Consider the following 9,060-nt stretch of genomic DNA (forward strand, 5'->3'; position numbering starts at 1 on the left):
AAAAAAAAGAAAGAAAGAAAGAAAGAGAAAGGACTGTAGGTAAAGCCTGCTGACTGTCTTCATGAAAACCACTTTTGATGAGGGATAAGGTCTGACAAGTGAACCAGGTCAAGCAGCATGCATTATCTCGTCCAAGTTTTTCTGAGTCATGCTTTTAATTGAATTCTTTTCTATTTCAAGCTCAGTGCTTTTTTTTTTTTTTTTTTTTTTTTTTTTTTTTTTTTTTTTTTTTTTTTTTTTTTAATTAGAAATGTCTGGTGACTATTGGAGAATTAGCAGGGATGAATGAGGAGAGGAACAGGAAAACCCGTGTTATCAATAGGTAGCTAAAGGATTGGTGCCACAAGCAGAATTTTGTTTTTTTTGACAATGGGGCAGAGTCTATGGTACCAAGCTGGTACTCCTGGAGTCAGATGGGCTTCATCTGTCTAGCAAGCACAAAAGGACTCTGGCACATAAGTTATCAGGGCTGATCAAAAGGGCTTTAAATGAGATTTGAAGGGGGAAGGGGTTGAAACCAGGCTCTCCAGAGATGAGCCTGAGGGTGGAAAGCCAGAGTTAAGAGTGAAACCAGCAGCCCGGCTGAAGTGCATGTACACCAATGCACACAGAGTGGGTAACAAACATGAGGAGCTGGAAGCCATCGTGCAGCAGGAAAGCTGTGATGTAGTTGCCATCACAGAAATGTGATGGGATGAGTGGCATGACTGGAGTGCTGCCATGGATGGCTACAAGCTTTTCAGAAAGGACAGGCAGGGTAGGAGAGGTGGAGGGATGGCTCTCTATGTTAGAGAGTCTCTTGGCTCTGTAGAACTTGAAGTCAGTAACAATGAGGTTGAGTGCCCGTGGATCAGAATCAGGGACAAGGCCAACAGGGTGACATCCTGGTGGGAGTCTGTTACAGACCACAACAGGATGATGAGGGTGATGAATTATTTCATGAGCTGCTGGCAGATGTCTCAGAATCGCCAGCCCTTGTTCTTGTGGGTGACTTTAACTTGCTAGATGTCTGCTGGGAACTCAACACAGTAGCAAAGAGGCAGTCCAGGAGATTCCCAGAGTGTATAGAGGATAATTTCCTGCTCCAGCTGGTAAATGAACCTACCAGTGGCTGGGCCCTGCTAGACCTGTTGTTCACAGAGAGGGGCTGGTGGGAGATGTGGTGGTTGGAGGCCATCTGGGGCACAGTGACCATGAAATAATAGAGTTTTCAATACTTGGGGACACAAAGAGGGCCCTCAATAAAACTTCTACCCTGGACTTCTGGAGGGCAGATTTTGGCCTACTTAGAAGACTGGTTCAGAGGTATCTTGGGAAACAGCCCTTGAAAACAAAGGGGTCCAGAGAGCTTACTGACTAAAGGGCTGGCTACTCATGAAGAGTTTAGGAATATGCTTAGGTTGCATAGAAAGAAAATTAGAGAGACAAAGGCACAATTTGAACTCAACCTAGCCACTTTTGTTAGGAATAAGAAGTGCTTCTACAAAAACATCAGTAGCAGGAGGAGGGGAAAGGAAAACCTCCGTTCTTTATTGGACATAGCAGGGGAATACAGTTGTCAAAGATGAGGGAAAGACCAAGGTACTTAACACCTTCTTTGTCTCAGTTTTCAACAGTAAGACAGTCCTCAGCACAGCTGGCTTCCTGGGCTGGTAGACAGAGACAGGAAGCTGAATAACCTGTAATCTGGAGGAAACAGTTACTGACTGGCTGAGCCACTTGGATCCTCAGAAGTCTATGGGACCAGATGGGATCCACCCAAGGGTGATGTGGGAGCTGGCAGAAGAGCTCACCAAGCCACTCTCCATCATTTACCAACAGTCCTGGCTCACTGGGGAGGTCCCAGGTGATTGGAAGCTGGCCAGTGTGATGCCCGTCCACAAGAAGGGACGGAAGGAAGATGCAGAAAACAACAGGCCTGTCAGCCTGACCTCAGTGCCTGGCAAGGTTATGGAGCAGATCATCCTAATTGCAATCACATAGCACAGGATGGATAAAGGATCAGACCCAGCCAGGGTGGGTTTAGGAAGGGCAAGTCCTGTCTGACCCACCTGATCTCCTTTTATGATCAGCTCACCCACCTGGTGGATGAGGGGAAGGCTGTGGATGTGTCTATCTGGACTTCAGCAAAGCCTTTGACACTGTCTCCCATAATATACTCCTGGAAAAGCTGGCAGCCCATGGCTTGGACAGGGGCACTCTGTGCTGGGTCAGGAACTGGCTGGAGGGCCGGGCCCAGAGAGTGCTGGTGAATGGGGCTGCATCCAGCTGGCAACCGGTCACCAGTGGTGTCCCCCAGGGATCAGTGCTGGGACCAGTCCTGTTTAACATCTTTATGGATGATTTAGATGAGGGGAATGAGTCCATCATCAGCAAATTTGCAGATGACACCAAGCTAGGAGGGAGTATCGACCTGCTGGAAGGCAGGAGGGCTCTGCAGAGGGACCTGGATAGACTGGAGAGTTTGGCTGATTCCAACGGAATGAAGTTCAACAAGGCCAAGTGCCGGGTCCTGCACTTTGGCCACAACAACCCCCTGCAGCGCTACAGGCTGGGCACAGAGTGGCTGGAGAGCAGCCAGGCAGAAAGGGACCTGGGAGTTTGGATTGACAGGAGTCTGAACATGAGCCAGCAGTGTGCCCAGGTGGCCAAGAAGGCCAATGGCATCCTGGCCTGGATCAGGAACAGTGTGGCCAGCAGGACCAGGGAAGTGATCCTTCCCCTGTACTCAGCACTGATGAGGCCACCCCTGGAGTGCTGTGTCCAGTTCTGGGCCCCTCAGTTCAGGAAGGATATTGAGGTGCTGGAGTGGGTCCAGAGAAGAGCAACGAGGCTGGTGAAGGGATTTGAGCACAAGTCCTGTGAGGAGAAGTTGAGGGAGCTGGGATTGTTTAGTCTGGAGAAGAGGAGGCTCAGGGGAGACCTCATCACTCTCTACAACTCCCTGATAGGAGGTTGTAGCCAGGTGGGGATTGATCTCTTCTCCCAGGCAACCAGGAATAGGACAAGAGGGCATGGGCTTAAGCTGTGCCAGGGGAGGTTTAAGTTGAATATAAGGAAAAAATTTTTTACAGACAGAGCAATCAGGCATTGGAAAGGGCTGCTCAGGGAGGTGGTGGATTCACTGTCCCTGGAAGTTTTTAAGGTGAGACTGGATATGGCACTCATGATCTAGTAGCCACAGCAGGTTGGATCAAGGGTTGGACTTGATATCTCAGAGACCTTTTCCAACCTGATTGATTCTATGAAAAAAAAAAAAAGACATAAAGTAGATAACAGTCCCCTTAACTTGTCAATAATAACAGAAAATATACTTTTTGGCACATGTAATTGCAGATGTATAATCTGAATGTTTACCTTCAATTAAAAAAAAAAAAAAGTGGGAAAATTTTTTATCATTTCACACATTTATCATTGTGACAGGGCCTGATGCCAGTGGGCAGGTGCAGACTCCCTTTTCTTTCACTGGTATTTATTTGAAGTAGGAATGATGGTGGGGAAAGAATCAGTATAATTTTTGGATAAAAATCTGCACAGAGTTGAACCCCACTGAAATTAAAAGGCAGGTGTGTGCTCTAAACGTTGTGCTATACTGGGGTCTGAACCCAAGTATAAGCAACTAATTTTTATAAATCGGTTTTGTACACTCATAATGTTAATATCATTCTTCTCTCCATTCCGGGTAATTTTTTCCTTCTTAAAAATGACTTTGAGTGTTTGATTCAGAGAAATTCAGAGAAAACAAGCCTCAGTCACTGGCTCACAATCAAGTACATGGTGAATGCAACTTGTGCAGTCCCTCTCTGGCTGCTCAGGTAAAAGAAAAAGATTGTGATCAGAAAGCTGTAAACTATGCTTGCTGTCTTAATTTTGGCATGGGATGACTCAAGAATTTCTAATTTTGCTATGAAACCTTCATCTCAGACTGCTTAAAAGCTGGGGGTGGGGAGGGAGAGGAGCGGAAATTGTGGTTCCAAGTTCACCTGCACTCCTCTGTGACTGCGACCTCTGTGCAGTCTGCATCTGGGTGGTAATTAGACAAAATTCTTGGTCTAGACTGAACTAATGATTAAAACCAGACCTGAGTTTCTCCTTTGAAGGGAAATTGAGTTATCCTTTATTAACTTGCAGTTATTAACTCTACAAGGTACAAAGGAATCATTGAACTGAAACTATTTTTAGGCTCCAAGCTGTAAATGCTTTCCAAGACCAAGCTGTACATGAGACAGTGCGGGAAATGTGGCTGTGTCTTTGCTGAGCATTTAATTAAGAGCCTACCCACCTAGGACTTGCCATAGGAAGCTTTTTTCTCCAGCCACTGAAGTCCAAAATGGCTTTGGGTGGTTGTTTACTGCCCATGGTGCCCACAGTCCATTGGGGATGTGCTTTGGTCACCACAATGGAGGACTGTTTATGACTGTGTTACAGCCACCTCTTCTTCTCCTTTCCCCCAGAGTATGTCTCTGGCTGGTTCTGAGGTCCAGGTCTACCAAAGAGCTGGAATTCATCCAGCACCTGTTGGAGTTTTAGTAGGCTCACTTCTCAGTTTGTTCCAGAGAACTGAGATATCTCTTCTTGGACTTAATTTAGAAGCCCACAAGTAGAGTTTTCCTATCCTTTGGGTACTGTTTACAAAGAGGCTTCAGCTGAAGTTCGTTGTAATCCTTTGGATTTGTAGACTGTATGTCTTTGCTCAGAAGCTGACATCTCATGGGAGCAGGGCTGCATCACCCCCCAGGGACATTAAAGTTAATTCCTTGTCCAGCTTTTTTCCCACATCTCAAAATCATCAGAAAATTTGAGGAACTTAAATTTTGTAAAATTTGGATGATTTCAGTTTTTTAATCAAGCAGGCATGACAGCAGTTGCTTTCTTTTGGAAAGATGATAAGATAGGGAAGAAATCTAACATGAAGATTTAATTGTTCATTACGCATTTGAGATCTTCCATGAAAATTATCTGCATATCCACTGTGCTTTGAGATAGCTTTAGTGTCAGGGGGTAGGATCTGAGATGTGTCTGGGGCTTGGATGTCTCAGGATCAGCTGGTGGGAGATTGCAGCTGGCTGCTTTTATTTTTAAAGCATATAAATAACTACGTAATGTAAATAAATTGCACAGAAGCTTTATTCTCCTGCACATGAAAAATGATGGTGTTGCCCAGTAGCCCCTCATGCTAGTGGGAAACACTCGAAAGACTTCCTGTCAATATTGATAACCTGAGAAATTTGTGTGACAGAGCAAGTGTCAACACCTGCTCGGAGCCCCATTCCTCAGTGTTATCCTCTGTGATGGGAAGAGGATGCTTCTATGAAATGCCTGTCAGACTGAATCAGCACAGCTGATGAGCAGCTCTATGAGAGTGCAGGGGAGGAGACAGCCTGTCTGACACACCATGCAGTGTGAGCAGGGCTGAACCAGCACATGGAAAGGGACTCTTGGCTGCTGCAGTTTCAGAGTGATGTGAAAAGTAACAGAGGAAACCAACTTCCCCAATGTTTTTGTAAATCTTTTGTTGGGTATTTTACCTGGTTCTTCACTTTTGCTCAGGTTGTCTCAGTTATTATTTCTCCATGGTCATGGTTTCAGCATTCCAATTGGCCATTTTTCCTTTCAGTTTGGGTCCCCGTCATTCTGCATCTTGGAAAATGTGACAAGGGCTCAGGGCTCTCTGTCTGAACTTCTGTCACCCTCCCATGGATAAGCATCCCTCCTGCCTGCACCCCTGCTGCCTCCTCCCTGCCTTCCTTTCTGTGGGAAAGGAACCTGGGCCCTCATCCAGGGCCCAAATTCTGGATGAAATATCAACAACCTTGGTTCAGACATCTAATCCTCCTTATTTTTGCAGCTTGGGAGGTGAAGCATCCAAAACACACCCTTTGAAGCTGGTAATCAAGTTCTCACACTGTCCCTATGGCATCTTCTGCAGCAGCAAAGCAGAAAAGAAGCGTTGATGAAAGCTGAAAGTGTAATAATAATGGAGCTTAGCTGTTGTTTAAAGCAAGAGACAAACACAGACTAATGAGAAACAGAGTGGCCTGAGAGGAAGGGAGAAACAATGCCTGTACTATGGGGAGAAACATGAGAAAGACAAGGAAGTTGGCAGCTGCAGGAGTTTATTGCAAGGGAAAAAACCCCAAAACTAAAAAAACACAAACCCAACCATTTTGCAAACAATGACAAAAAAAGGCTGCAAGTGGATGCCAAGTGGAGAGTGACAGTGACATCTCCTCGGACTGTGTGGTTTTGACTGCTTCCCACTGTGCTGGGGCTGGAGGAGCGAAGTCACGAACTGGTTTGTCCAGCTGAAAGTTTGTGTTGCACTGAAGCCTGGACTCAAGCATGCAAGGCTCCACACCTGGCAAAAGCTTGGCTGACAGATTACTGGGGTTTAAAAGCAGGTTTATATTGGATAAGTGCTCCACGTTGCTGAAGAGTAGCTCCTCTATCCACCACTGCATAGTATGTGGCCAAGGACGGGGCATGATGGTGTGGCTTCACAAATGAGACTTTAAAACCTCTTCTTAATAGAAACCATTGCCTTTACCTTCAGCAACCATCTGGGATTGGGGAAAGAGTTAGGAATTGTCGTTTACAGGTGTAATCCCAATGCTCATTGCAATTTGTAGTCCTGCTGATGGAGCCTCTCATGACACAAATAGGAGAGGGAGGTGCAGGGACTCTGGATGAAAGAGGATGATCAAATCAATTCCACGTGACAGGCTGATAAATAGGTAGATAATGTGAATATTAAGAGCCAGTGTGTGATGGTCAGAGTATTCAAATCCTGTGCTCTGAAAGACCAAAAAGCACCTGTGTTCACTTTTTTTCCATGTGGTCCCTTTCACCAGCTCTTAATAGATACACCTTGCAGTGTGAGGGATCATCATAAAAGGGACAGGCTTGATGAATTGTTTATTGCTTTCCATAATCCTAGAATATTTTGCCAGTTTCCTTATAGGTCTGTTTTTCATTTACCTATCTCCTGAGCTGCAGATTTTCTTATGACTCTGGGATGGCTTCACACGTGTCTGTTCCTTCCTCCTTCCTCCATCAATCCACTCTTTTCTGCTCAGAGCTGCAGTTCTCATGTCAGCCCTTGTCAGCTGCATTTCTTCCAGCATCTTTCTTTGTATGAATGTCGTTGCCAGAGGTGTGTGGTGTCCGAGTTCCTGCAACATGTCCTCAAAGGACATTGCTCTGAGCTGCACTGGTCACTATCTGCCTTCATCTCCTGCATTGTCAAACTGTTTTCACCCGTGATGGCCCTTGTCCATCAAACGTGCTCTCCCTGTAAATACCCTCAGGCAGAAACTCATTAGAAGATGGACTCCATGACCTCCTCCAGAAAGCACTGAATTTACAGCTGTGTGTAGCATGCAGAAGTGAGGGAAGGTTTGTTTATTCTGCTTTGTTTTAAGATCTTGTGAGGTGTTTTTTTTCAATGAGGGTAGATTCCTTCATGCATGGAGGGAGGAATTATCTCTCCACCTGGTTCCTTTCTCCACCTGTTTATCAATCACCCTCTTATTTAGTACCTGCTAACAAGAATAAATCTGTATTTCAAGGACCAAGCACTGACAGAAAATGTTTCTTTACACATCCTGTTTGAACATGGTCCTAGGACTGGAGTGAGATCTCATGCTGAGGAGGTGGGGATATGTCTTTTGTTTAGGGGAAAAAGGAAAAAGTCTCTTGAGGGAACTCTCTTTCATTGCAGCGGGTGGAAATAAAGACAAACCTGAGAGATGCAAGCCAGGTGTGAGGCTGGTGAACAGTCAGGCTGCCTATACTGAGGGCAAATGCAGCTGCATGGACCTTGGATTTGTCCCATTAGACAATGTGGGACACGCAGCTCTCAGAGCAATGCAGAAACATGGATGAAAAAGCCAGTGAGAGAGGCCTCATACCACAATTGCAGTGCATCCACAAGGAAAAGGGTAAGAAACAGTCTTTAGGAAGACTCCTAGCTGGAAGAAGTTTTGAAGTTTGAATGGAAAAGTCTTGTCTCCTGCTGTTCAAACACAATGGGGGGATGGAAATAGGGTTTTGTATATTCACTGCAGAAAAATAGGAGTCCATCAGATAAGTATCTGATTTCTCCATCAATTACTTATCCTCAGATTTTGGCTAAGTGCTCAGATTGAAAAGGGTGACAATGCTGCAGGATCATCCCACAGAGTCAGCTTCCCCCCCTTGTTGCAGATATGCTAACTTCATGCTCTGTGCTGGAGAGGTTTGCTTATCCACAGAGAAGACAGAAATTAACTTTTTTAACACTTTCCCTCCACTGCTTTGGGGATCAGACAGGTGATTCCACTGAGTGAGGCACCTCTGGCTGCTGTGGTTTCTTTTCCACAATCAGAGCAATGACCTCTGCTGCTGACAACCCAGCCTCATGTCTGTACACTCTAGTGGAATTAAGAAATTTGATAACTGGTATTTTTATTATAATGCCCTCCTCTCCTGTTCCATGAAACTATAGAAACTGCTAAAGCTCTGACACAGCAAATTACTTTTTTAAAAAAAGAAAACTTCCAGTTAAAACTATGATGAGCAGTTTGTTCTGTTGCCTGTTAAGATTGATTTCTGAGTTCTAAGTATTTGCAAAAGCTTGTTGACAAGACACATGTGTTTATTCGGAGCGAAATGATACCTAGAGTAGGTTAATCTCTGCAGGAACAGCAAAATCTCTACAGAAACAGCTAAAATTCCCCAAACTGACACCAATAGAGCAGCAGAGGGCATCCACAGCCTGCATTTGAAGGGAGGGAAGTGTTTGCTAGCAGAGCTCAACAAGACAATACTGCTTTAATCAGTGCAGGAAACCCTTAGAACATCCCTGTAACCCTGACAAGTCAGTGCAGTGAAGCATTTTATGCTGCTGTGTCTTTAAAAATAAAATATAAATAGGGACAAACAATGTCCTGGCACGAGAATCGAGTGGGCAATATGTAAAGGCACAGATAAACCGGGCAGCTCACTCTGCTGTGCCTCTCCCTCTAGCTGAGCCCAGGAGTTCGCTCTGGATTAAACAAAGCCATGTGCTGTTTACAATGT

The sequence above is a fragment of the Empidonax traillii genome, unplaced genomic scaffold (genome assembly GCF_003031625.1).
Source record: "Empidonax traillii isolate 1590-97213 ecotype Southwest subspecies unplaced genomic scaffold, ASM303162v1 scaffold6:size4315531, whole genome shotgun sequence".
Classification (NCBI taxonomy): Eukaryota; Metazoa; Chordata; class Aves; order Passeriformes; family Tyrannidae; genus Empidonax; species Empidonax traillii.